This window comes from Taudactylus pleione, unplaced genomic scaffold (genome assembly GCF_031769625.1).
Source record: "Taudactylus pleione unplaced genomic scaffold, aTauple2 ptg000183l, whole genome shotgun sequence".
Classification (NCBI taxonomy): domain Eukaryota; kingdom Metazoa; phylum Chordata; class Amphibia; order Anura; family Myobatrachidae; genus Taudactylus; species Taudactylus pleione.
This window is the reverse complement of record NW_028284585.1, coordinates 3,471,478-3,484,314: the sequence shown is the minus strand read 5'-3', so window position 1 is coordinate 3,484,314 and position 12,837 is coordinate 3,471,478.

Genomic DNA, 12,837 nt, shown 5'->3' with positions numbered 1-12,837 from the left:
AGGTGCCAAGAGAACTCTCTGATGGAGAAAGAGGTGGGATCCTGACCACTGGGAGAGGAGATCCAACTGAAAAGGAGGGGCATGAAATCTCAGATACTGAATCACCTCGAAGGCTGCCACCATCTTGTGAAGAAGGTAGATACAGAGATGTACAGACACTCGGTGGTGTTGTAATATCAGGTGCACCGTGTGCTGAATGGAGGCAGCCTTGTCTTGAGGCAGGAAAACTCTTTGTTGCACTGTGTCCAGTATCATTCCCAGGAATAGTAAGCATTGTGTATTAATCAGGGAGGACTTCTTGAAATTTAGTATCCAACCATGTTGCAAGAGGATGCTCTGAGTTAAGTGAATGTCCCTTAACAGCCGAAGTTCTGATGAGGCTTTTTTCAAGAGATTGTCTTAGTATGGAACAATGATGACCCCCTGACAATGCAGCAGGGCCAACATTGCTGCCATAACCTTTGTGAACACTCTAGACCAAAAGGTAGGGCTTGAAATTGAAAAGGCGAGTCTAGGACCGCAAAACGATGGGGGGCCAGATGGGGATGTGGAGATAAGCATCCTTTATGTCTAAGGACAGCAGAAACTCGTTCCTGTCGAGACCCGCTATAAGGGATTGGAGAGATTCCATCTTGAATTTGTAAACTCGAAGATGAGGGTTCAAATCCTTGAGATTGAGGATGGGTCTCAGCGAGCCGTCCGGCTTGGGCACCACAAACAGGCTGGAATAAAACCCCTGACCTCTCTGGTGGGTCGGAACATTCACTATAATCTGAGACAATAACAGCTTTTGTATTGCTTCCTGAATTTCTCCTCATTTTTGTGCAACCAGAGGTTAACTGGTTTTGAAAAAACGAGGAGGTTGGACCCTGAAGTCTAACTTCAGGCCGTGAATAATGATGTCCCTGACCCAGGAGTCCTGGCAAGACTGGATCCAAATCTCCTTGAAATGTAAAAGGCACGCTCCAACCCTGGGATCCCCCAAATGAGAAGCAAGGATGTCATGTGGCAGGCTTGGCCACTGCTTTGTCCTGCTGTGCGTTGAAGGCGGCTCATGCCGAAGCTCTACCGCAGCCTCTGGAACCCCTAGAGAAGGCCAGAGCTCCTCTGCAATGCCCTCTAAATCTTCCAGAGGCACAAAATGACCGAAAGGAAGGACCTGCTAAAGGTCTTCTAGAAGGAGGAGGAGCTGCAGATGGTAGGTAAGTGGATTTTCCACCTGTAGCACTTATCTAATTCTGAACCAAAAAGTACCTCCCCCCAGTAAAAGGAAGGGCCTCTACCACTCTCTTAGACTCTGCATCTGCTTGCCATTGATGCAGCCACAGAGCCCTTGTAGCTGATATAGCTAATGCTGAAGATCTGGCGGACAAATTGCAAATGTCCTTAGATGCTTCTCCAAGGAATGCAGCTGACTCTGCAATCTGTTCGGCTAACTGAATTAGGTCATCAGTTTGCATACCTGTCTTAATCCCCTCCACCAGCTGCAGCACCCAAGCCTTAAATGCCTTATTTACCCACCAACTAACTAGTGCTGGACGCATCAAAACCCCTGCAACTGTATATAAGGATTTTAATGTGTGTTCCAGCTTCCTATCAGAGGTTTCCTTTAAGGAAACAGCGCCAGGCAACGGAAGCACCGTCTTCTTGGAAAGATGGGCCACTACTGGGTCCACTGCTGGAGGAGTTTCACATAATCTCCTACTGTCAGGTGGAAAGGGGTAATAAGACAGATATTTCTTAGAAATTTGAAATTTCTTATCTGTGTGTTTCCATGCGGAGGGAAGAATCTCATCCAGCTCCTTCGATGCTGGAAAAGTAACAGACTGTTAAGTCTTTTACCGAAGATAGATGGTTTTTCAGTAACCTCTAAATGCTCTACATGTAACACCTGGCATACTGCAGTAATTAAAGCATCTACGCCCTGAGATGCAGGTTGAGAGTCCTCAGGAATGTGAATTTGCTCTTCCTGAACCTCGTCCTCTTCAGGGTCCTGCACCTCCTCATCCTCTGATTCATCCCAGTGTAATGGGTTACAAATCAGTCTCTTACTAGGGACCTGAGTAGGAGAAGATGCAGGCAGAGCCTGGGACATTGCGTTTGTAAGTCCCTCAACAGATCTGGCCAGTGAGCGAGCCCAATCTGGTTCAGCTGCTGTCTATCTTAGCCTCTCCCTCTCTTTGCGAGCAGCTTCCAGCTCTGATGACAGATTTGATATAACTGATGTCAATTGATCAGACCACATAGGCTGAACTACAAGATCAGTATCTTGAGGCTGAGACACACATGTGTCATACAGTAAGGAAGTTTTAGACTGTCCCTGTGTGAATTTCTCACCACAAGTCTTGCAAGAAAATGATTTTTGGGCAACTGTAGACCCCTTGTTAGACATGTCTATACTGTACCTTACACACACACAGTGAAAAGGATAGTAAGACTGCAATACAGATTGTACAATAACAGCCACACAGACCTTGCTGAAAGGAGCACAGAGGGAGATAAACTATGATCCCTGCAGCGCTAACATAATAGTGCTGATAACAAGAATAAAATGCAAGTGCTGATACACCGAGTACTAGCCTGGCTCCTGACACAGCTCTCTGCACAGTCTCCACCCTGTAGTGTTGGAAAAATGGCCACCAGAATCCCTCTGGAAGCACTGAGGCTGCTGGGAGGCAGGAGCAGAAGAAAGACTTAGGCTCTGCCCCCCCCCCACTATGGCGCTCCCAACGCTAGTGGAGTGCACAGTGGATGCCCATATAAACACTTGTCCTGGCTCACCTGCTAACTAGAGAGCCAGGGAACACTAACCTTAGCCCTGCCTGTGCTGCTGGTGGCGGGCATTTGCTACTGGAACCCGCGATGTGCACTACATGCAGCACATCTTTGGGCTCCCCAGAGACTAAGGTCTCTGTAGCAGGAGACCTCAGCACAAACCACATGCAGAAGTAGTGAAGTCTCCCCGGCAGCTCCATCGGTGCAGACAGGCAGGGGCAGTAGGCTGCCTGACTGTCCTCTTGTTGATAGCGGCTCTTATAAAAACTTTTCAGAGCCCTAAGGAGGCTTATGTCCAGCTACCAGGGCACATTTTTTAGACTGACCTGGGGGGGTATAGAGGGGGAGAAGATAGCTACCAGTAGTTTTTTATTTAAAGGTGCCAGCTTCCGGTTAACCCACTCCTATACCCCATTGTACTGAGGCTCCAGTGTCCCCTGGTGGATGAAGGAGAAAGAGAATACTCTCCATTTTATACAATTTACTGAAACCATTTGAAATTGTAACCAATAAAGTGAGTTCAGAAACTGCCAGCCTCAGTCAGGAGATTTCCCTTAATTAAACTACTGGAAAAGCATCTAAAGAAGCTGAAGGAGGATGAAGTTTAGCAATTCTGCTATGTACGCTGGACTTGTAGGTGAAGGGTTTTTTTGTTTGCCATGATCAAAGGGTTTGAATCATCCTGCAATTGGATCAGTACATTTTGGAAACCATGCTTCAACCTAGGTTTAAGTCATACGTAATGTATTTCTTTCTAAATGACACAGATCTTAAGAGATTAAAATAGTTACTTGCAAGCAAGTTGTCAGCTAAAGGAGCACGTCACATGGCAATGTCTCCTGTTTCAGATTCTCTTAAAAATGCTGCTGGTAAAAAAAAATACATTTTCCAAAAGACCCACTGGTGATGATTATAATGATTCACCTTAGCCCACCAAAGTGAAACATTATGATATCTGGTTAGGTTTAAAATATTTTATCACAATTATTGACACCTATACTGTGACTCAATCAGATTCAATAAGCAAAAATAGAATATTACAGGATTATTTTAATGATAATGTACAAATTAACATATCACACACTCCCTTTGATTATGGGGAGCAAAACAAGACAATTTGGAGACCCTTGTACCAAACAGTTTTGGTTTACTTAAGCTGCCCATCCTCAAATATGTACTCAGAAATAGTGTACAGCACAACTGGGAACATTGTGAGCGATCATCATAGGAGGCTACTTCCAAAAAATGTGAAAAAAGTGATATTCATCAAAATGAACTACAAATTCTATTACTAAAACTTTTGCCATCAATTACAACAAAATACAGAAACTACTGTAATCATGGATTCTAGTAGAGATGAGCTAATATTGTGTGATGTTGATATTAAAAGTGATGAGGGTGATGATGAGGAGGACAATGCCGTCTTTCAACTGTGACTATGATTAACAACACTGCTAGCTTCTTTAAGCCAATTATTAGTTTGGTTTGTGGGGGCCCAAACAAACCAAGTACTTCAACCACAAATGTGATAGTCCCTATTGCTGATAATATACAACATTAGGGTGGGTGAGAGGATCCAAGGACAATTCCATTGTGCACCTATTTTCCTTGTGGGTTTTGCCAAGATTGTGTGTGTTTAACAGGCAGTGTATATTGCTATATTTACTGGGGCATTCATTTTTTTAGTATCTTGCAATGCCATCCATCACAACTTCTCATTCATGTGTATATTCCCCATTTCCTTCAGTTTCTCCAGAGATACAGTGTTGTGTCATCAAATCATATAATTATATAATTCAAAATTATCAAGTTTGAGTAGGATGTTACTCTGGCTTGCTTTACATGTAATTTTTGAGGCCTGTGTTTGCTGTTTGGATTCAGTTTCCATTTTAAAAATCACTTTGGGATTTTGGTAGCCTGTTTTTAATAGTTTGTGCCATGTTTCCAATTTACTTTTCTTTATAGTTATTATTTGTACTGTTTGTAATTAATCAATCAATCAATCAATCATTGCTTTACCTGACTTACATTAAATATTCCTCCACCAATTACTATTTCTGGCCTTGGGCCTCTGATCTAATTCTTGAATAATGAAAAATTCTATACGATTGTATAGTTTATTAAACAGTCATTCTGTCTGCTACTGCAGTGCCACTATGTTTTATTGATGTGCTATATACTTTTAAACTGCTGTTTTTGTGCCACTGCCCTGTCGCATACCTTAGCCAGCTGCAGCCTTTGACCAGTATTGGTGAAAACAATATTGTGAGCTGTGATGTAGTCAAATTTGACTGGAAATCACATGAAATTAATGTTATTCATGTTATTAATACCATAGGAACAAAACCAGGTCCAAATTACATGATTTAACAGTTTTTATAATTTTTTAAAGAAATACAAAATCAAAACATTAGCGCATGCTTTTTTCAAAACCAAAACATGACAAAGTTTTAGAAATAAAACCAAAACCCAGGGGTCCATGCACATCTCTAGTTGCATGTAATAGGTGCAGTGCATTCATTAAGCACCGATAACTAAAAGTATTTGTACCTTGACTGTGGTAAAAACAGTCATACACATATTTAGCATGTATAGTAGCATGCATCTAGCAGGGTTATTATTAATTTATTTTATTTTCTTGATCAATTCTTGTCTGTTGTAATTTATATCAGTCAAGCTTGTGCCATGGCTGCTAATTCTGCACCACTTCTAATCATCTTCTGTATGTTTCAGGTTTTTCAATTCTTGACTTGCAGTATTTTGTCATTTCTAACCTAAACAATACCATATTCATAATCACTGTTTTCCTATCACCATGAATTGAGGCTGCATGCGTGAGTGCTTATATGTTTTGCGAAGGCAGCAACTCATTGAGATTATCACACTTATTATCCTCTTACAAATATCTTAATGATGAATTGAGTTAAATTCTGCTCTTGTTAAAATTACTCCTGATAACAGTGCACACTATGAGTACTACGAACAATGATAGTCAAAATAATCCTGATAAACGTCATCTTACATGGACGTAGTTTATTTTCCAAGTGTTCATAAATTTAATTTTTACTAATGACTGTGATTCAAACATGTTCCAAAGATCTGTTTAAAAAAACTTCTTTCTAGAATACTTACAGGTTTAGTTTGTAAAATTAGTTTTGTTTATGTTTTCTTGTTTTAAAAGATTAAAGAGCTCATTCCCTTTTTGATTATTTTTATACCTTAAGGGACAAAAATCGTTGATATAGCAGTTGACATTACTGTCGTACTAAATTAGTATACTTATGGTAAATTATATCATGGGGTATGAGATACCCCACAATGATCGCCATGTTAATTTTTTTCACCTGGTTAATGGAAGCTTAAATCTGAATAACCAACAATTCTGCCTACACACCCTTAACATGCTCTCAGAACATTTAGCATACTGTATGTGCAAATGTGCAGTTATATTCAGCCACAAGGAGAGATGTGATTGAAATGATAAAGCACAACTCTGAAATATTCACTGGTGCTCAAAGTTGTGTATGCTCAGCTTGGTTGCATGTGCAATGTGAAAAATCATAAAATCCATCTGCAAAATGGACATATGTGCAACTCTTAATCAGCCCCTGTCTTAGTTAACATTTTTATAACTAACTTTTTTTCTTTTTAAGTTATACTTTTTCTTTTTATTAACTAGGATTACCTGGAGCTCACATACTTCATATTAACGGATGTGGCTATTTTCTGAATGTTTAAAAATAAGTACAAGCTTATACATTTGTATTCTGGCTATTTTTCTACCTTTAGTAACAAATAAATTGCTCGGTATAAATTATAAACGGGCTATATAGCTATTATTGCTAAACCACCATAAAAGTAGCATGGTAAATTAGGCAAACTCAACACATTCATGACCAACAAGCTAACTAACATTATTTATGTTTCCTTTTTTATTTCTATTCAACAGTATATATATATATATATATATATATATATATATATGTCACCATTCTTTCAATGCATTGTTTGTATTTTTTAATATTCTCATTATTATAAAGCAAAGATGTTTTTATTTTAGAGCTGTATATAAATTGTGAAAACAATTTTTTTATGTATTGTTATGAGTGTTGAGTTTATTGAAAATGTATGAAGGTACAGTTGGGGAAAATTTGTTACAATGGAAAAAGTTATTTTACAGTCAGTGGTAATATCACCACTGACTGTAATGTTTTGAGCATACAAGGGACCAGTGCTGTGCTTTATAGTGCCATCTAGGACATTACTGCACATGTGCCAATCAACTGCATGCTTAGAAGACGTCCTTGCTCTACGGGGTAGATAATAACCAGACCCTTACCCAAATGATGGCACTCCTAATAACAATGCTTTTAGTTGGAGTTAATTCATTAGCCATGAGACTAACACAGAGTGTTCCTAGCAAAGCTAAATACATTTGCCAAGTACTGTATTACTCACTCTCTGAGCAGAAATTATTATATTGCCTAAGCTTACTACAGAAATGCCACTTGTACACTACAGTAAAAAATATCTTCCTATGTTCAAAATATTTATAAAAACATTATAAAGTATTTGTTGAACATCATCCTCCTGTTAAATTCCACTGTAGTGAATTCATAACCTATTACTTCTTTTAATAGAACCTATAGATAATATTGTTTATTATAATGTTGCATGTATTATTTAGTTTTCTAGAAAGATTCCTTGGCAGAATGCACCAAACTTTATTTGCAGTGTTAAATTGTTCTCTGTTCATAAGGCAATTTCACATAAATGATTTCCTGCAATGCAGCACTTTCTGCCAACATCAGTGGGTTTAAAATACATGATTTAAAATGCTACCCTCGACAGTGATGGCATATGTAGGAGGAAAAAATTACAAAGCACTATACAATGTTGCATTCTGAAAGGAAAACATTAGAATGCAGAACTTAATAAACTCTGCTAAAAGTGTAATGTAGCAAGTGAAACAAAACAGGAAGTGAATATTATTTATAAAGATGTACCTTAGGTTGGTTTAGATGCAGTAATGGTAGAAACGTGGATATTTACTTTCTGATGTAGTTATAAATAGTGATGACCCAGTGAAATTTAAATAGTTATTTAAACAATTTTTGTGGTTTGTAAGATCATTGTATATGTCAAAATGTGGCTGTTATAAGCAGTTTTGTAAAACAGTGAAAATTTGATAGAAAGCTAATTTTTTGGTAAAAATAAATGCTGTAGTTAAATTAGGTGTACACTAAAATTGGTGTAAATATATTTTGTGTCATTTTAGGCACCTGTAAATTTTTTTGAAACATTTTAAAAAAAAAAAACACTTGTCACTGACACAATGAATAACCACTTGCCTGGCATGGTCACATTTTTCCAACCACAACAGGCTCTGCATTATCTGATATTCTTGTGACCATGTGACCAGTCAGATAAACAGTGTGGGTGCTGCTCTCAGAGGGACTTTCCAGTCCTGCTACTTGCCTGCACCTTCCCCCAGTGTCTGCAGTGCTGCCGATCACTACTGATTGTTCAGCACAGTAGGACCCTCCATCCAGCAGCTGCAGAGATTATCAACGGCCGGGAAAAAGTAAATTAACCCCTTTCAGCCCCTAAAGTGTACCTGCTGCACAAAGCTGTTGTCAAAAGGAAAGTGACAATGTTCTTAAAGTTCCGATGGTGGTGATCCCATGTGTACAAATATTAATAAAATAACTTTTTTAATTTAAATGCAATTATTTTAGTTAAGTTAAAATACATGTTCATCTAGTTCACTCATAAAATCCTAACAATTTCTGAGAGGTTTTTAGAAAATAATAATGAGGTAAGAGGTTAGAAGACCTGTCCCATCTGAACAGCCGCCATCTGTTCCATTACTTTAAACCCCTTTTTCTTCACTTTTTAATTTTTCACCACAAAAATTTAATTTCATTATTGGCCAAATGAAGCTAATTTAAAAAAATATATAATTTGAAGTAATTAGTCATTAAGGAAGGTGTCCTAGTGGTTCTGCACCAAGTCCCAACATTTTAAGCACAACTTATCACCAACTTTTGGGTCCTGAAACAAAAATTGCAATAACTGCAATTTTTGGGCAAATAGTTTTCACTGGTGGAAGATTTTCATAGAAAAACTGGTTATCACGGGTAACAGACAGTTTTGTCTGTACTAGTTAGATTTCATTAGAAAATCATTTGAAGAAGCAGAGATCTTCATTTTTTACCAATATCTCCCTGTGCAAACTGATCAGTGGAGAAGACATGTACAGGTTGATTAAATACAGCTAGTAAGGCTACTGGATCTTTGATACTGCTGTTGATACCATTATACTTTACAGTAAAGTCATAACTTCTGCTTTAGAAATGTTTAAATGCTAGCTGAGGTATATTCATTCACTTAATTAGCATTTTCTGAAGTGTTACCTTGCAGGTCTGTTACTGTATATATAACAAAATTATTTAATTAGTAAATAATATAATACATGTAAAACATATAATAAGGATATATAATACATTTAATACACTAATATGTTGAACAAGTGACTTCATATGAATTTACTTATTGATGATATTTTAAATATATGTGCACATTAAATGGATATTTTAAATAAACACATTAAATAAACAAACAAACATTGTGAAGGAGTTAGAGATGCTCAAATTATGAAAATCTGTGTAAAATTAATTTTTTGTTTAGATTATTAAAAGTCTAAGGGGAAGATTCATCAAAGCTTGGAGAGACATAAACTGAAGGTAAATATAAAGTACCAACTAGTCAGACATAGCCCTTAAGTTAACAATTAGGAGCTGATTGGTTGGTACTTTATCTCTCTCCACTTTATCTCTCTCCAAGCTTTGATAAATCTCACTTTAAGAGTTTATTGTGAATTTTCAACTTTTAAAACTGGTTTGATGGTTTTTAAAATATTTGAATTTTGAAGGTTTTGTCTACAAGATCTAAAAGAACAATAATATTACTGTTAATGCAAAATAAGGCTTGTTTTTTATTTAATATTATTTTTCTTTTAAATATTGTATTTCAAGAAAAAATTCTGAAAAGAGGTACTTTGAATTGACACCACTTAGTAAAGTATATGTACAAAAAGACTGCACATGCGTCAGCCATTGTATTTAATAAGGTCTAAAATATTCACATTGTAAAGTTAAAAGTAGAAACAATTGTATTTTTAATAATCTGGCGAACCAATGAATACTAAAGGTATACAGATCAGCAGATCAATATTTCAAAAAAAATTGCCATATACATACATACTGTGCAAGGAACAAACAAAAAATGTAATCTAAATATAAAAAAATATAGGAATCAAAAGATTGATGACAAAATGGAAATGCCCACTGTAGATCATTATGTGTGAACGTCCATATGTCATATGTTGTTTCCCATGGTAACAAATCAAATGTCTTTTATCAATGGAATAGAGTTACTGTGCACCATGCATACAAATGGGTAGCTGGCACATGCACAGTAAAAAGTATTAGTGAACACAGATCACATGTGCCTTATGAGTAATTTTGAATGTGTATGGACTTGGTAAAAAGTTGTAAACAAAGAAGGTACCTTGAGGAGTTAAGTGCCCCTGGTGTCCATGTCTAGGATCCGAAATAATGTAACAGCCAGCGTTGATGGAATGTGCTCCTGAAAATTATCCCTGCTGGGGATGATAAGATAAACCACAGCCGGACACAGAGTGATATCTTGACCATGCAGTAAATCTGTAGTGCTGGGGAGCTGGAAGTGATAAATGGCTGTGTGAGAATCCTTCCCAGTCATAAAGATATGTCAGCTGAAACACTCAGCTCTCTCCCTGACACTGCTTCTTGCAGGTGCCGAGTGACATAATGGTGCAGGAGCCATGCTTGTGGTAAGTTTGTAGGTGCCACTTTTCAGTCACTGGTCTCTGTATTAGGTGCCAAACTTGAATGGAACCTTAAAATTTCCATACCCTTACTTCAAAATTCCCATTTTAACCACTGCCAAAGATGAACAAAGCTGTGTCCAATCCTGTCTTTAACTTATAGCAACTAATAATATATACATATAGCCTCTAATTTAATATTGACTGGTTTATTAAGAGATTAAAATATCTTAGATAATCATAGAAATAAACAACACATAAGAGCTGACAGAATATGCATTTAATTCATAACCACAAAATGCATTGTAGAAAATTACTTGCAGAGCAGGCATATTACAGCATTTGTGAAGATCAGCAATGGTGGCAAATATATCTTGTTTGTTCTTTGGGGTAAATTTACTAAGAGTCATGTCTGTCCAAAATTGCATTCAAGCATGTTTCTAGAAATGGTGATTTACTGAAGCAAAAAAAATCAATTAAAAACATTAATTGATCTGCAAATCAAGCCTGTACAGGAAAACATGATTCAATACACCATCAACCAAATTCAGAAGTAATTTCAATAGAAAACAATACAACAGGTAAATTTACTAATAATTGTGTTTGCAAACATGCCCGTAAACTGAGCAAACTCAGACCAAAGCAGACTTTTCAAAAAGACTACCTCCTCAGCAACATGTTAGCATGTGTTTTCACTTTTTCACAATTCATTTGCACACAATTTTGATGCAGGGGCTAAATCATCTGCATTAATTTGTGTGTCTCAAACATGGCTGAGTTTGTTTGTATTGCTGTGTACAGCACATGGTGGTAATTTCAGAGGCTCTACTACCAGGCTGGAAGGATCAAGGAACAATAAACTGAACAGGCTTAGCAGTTTATGCAGGTACCATGGAGGCTGCTCAGTACATTTTCTTTAGGGGCATTTGAACCTGAATGTACTGTTTGATGGTGAGGTCATACAGATATTCTAGCTAAACCTTACAACTTATTACATCTGTATGACCAAGTCAAACTAGACCTACACCATGAAATAGCAAGCTCACACTGTGTTTTAGGACTGCATAATCTTCTGGATGTGTTGTAATATCTGACTACTGGGAATTTTCAGTCTGTCACTGGCCAAGTGCTCATTATAACCCAGTCGATGTTCTCTCCTCAGCCAGGTTATGCAATCACTTCAGTATCTCATGGATAATTGTATCTGCTTCCCTAGCTAGGAGTAATAATGGTATACAGTCAAGGTTGCTTTTGATAGTATTGCAGGCATGCCTAATGTCCTAAGTGCTATTGACTGTACACACATTGGGATGAGACCACCTAGGGCCACTATACATATCCACCTGAATCACCATCATGCCATCTCAACTAATGTGCAGGTGATTTGTGATACCAAACTAAAAATAATGAGTTCTGTGGTGGGCTATCATAGCTCATGTCACAATACCTTTATACTCAGCCAGTTATCCCTCCAAAACAAATTTGATGCTGGAAAAATGCTAGATGAAAGGCTTCTGGGTAAGTACACATTTCAATAGGAATATACTGGATAAAGTAATTCCTTTAATTTATTTTTTACAGCATTAACTGTTTTATATTTAGTTTTACAGGTGATTCTGGATATAGCTGTTGCTCCAGGTATCTGACTCCATTACCATCTCCAGATTCTCCTGCTGAGCATAATTACACATAATTACATAATTACACATAAATCCACTAGACCGGTGATAAAACTTACTTTTGTGCTATTAAAATCTCGCTTCTGTTTTCTCGACAAATCTGGTGGCATTCTGCTTTATTCTCCTTCAAAGATTTCAGAGATTATTCTCTGCTGCTGTCTTTTGCATTTTGTATTTGCAGCAGGTACTCCTAGCTGATTATTCAGTAGACAATGAACAAGCTGGGGAATTAGTTGCATCAGGTGACATTCTGAGTACAGAATGTGGTTTGCAGGTCAGGCAACAGGTAATCAGGAAATATGTATCTGGTACTGTAAGTATAGTTATCATCACAACTGTCACTTTTTTGCCTGGAATTTCAAAACATAATTTCAATGTGCTTGTATTGATGTATTAAAGAATGTACATAGTGGTGAAGTGTTTAACTGTTGCAGTTTCCAATAGCAATCTGACACTTGAAAACATGCAATTAGCTAGAAATGTTTTAAAATTTAATTGGTCAGGCTGATTAGT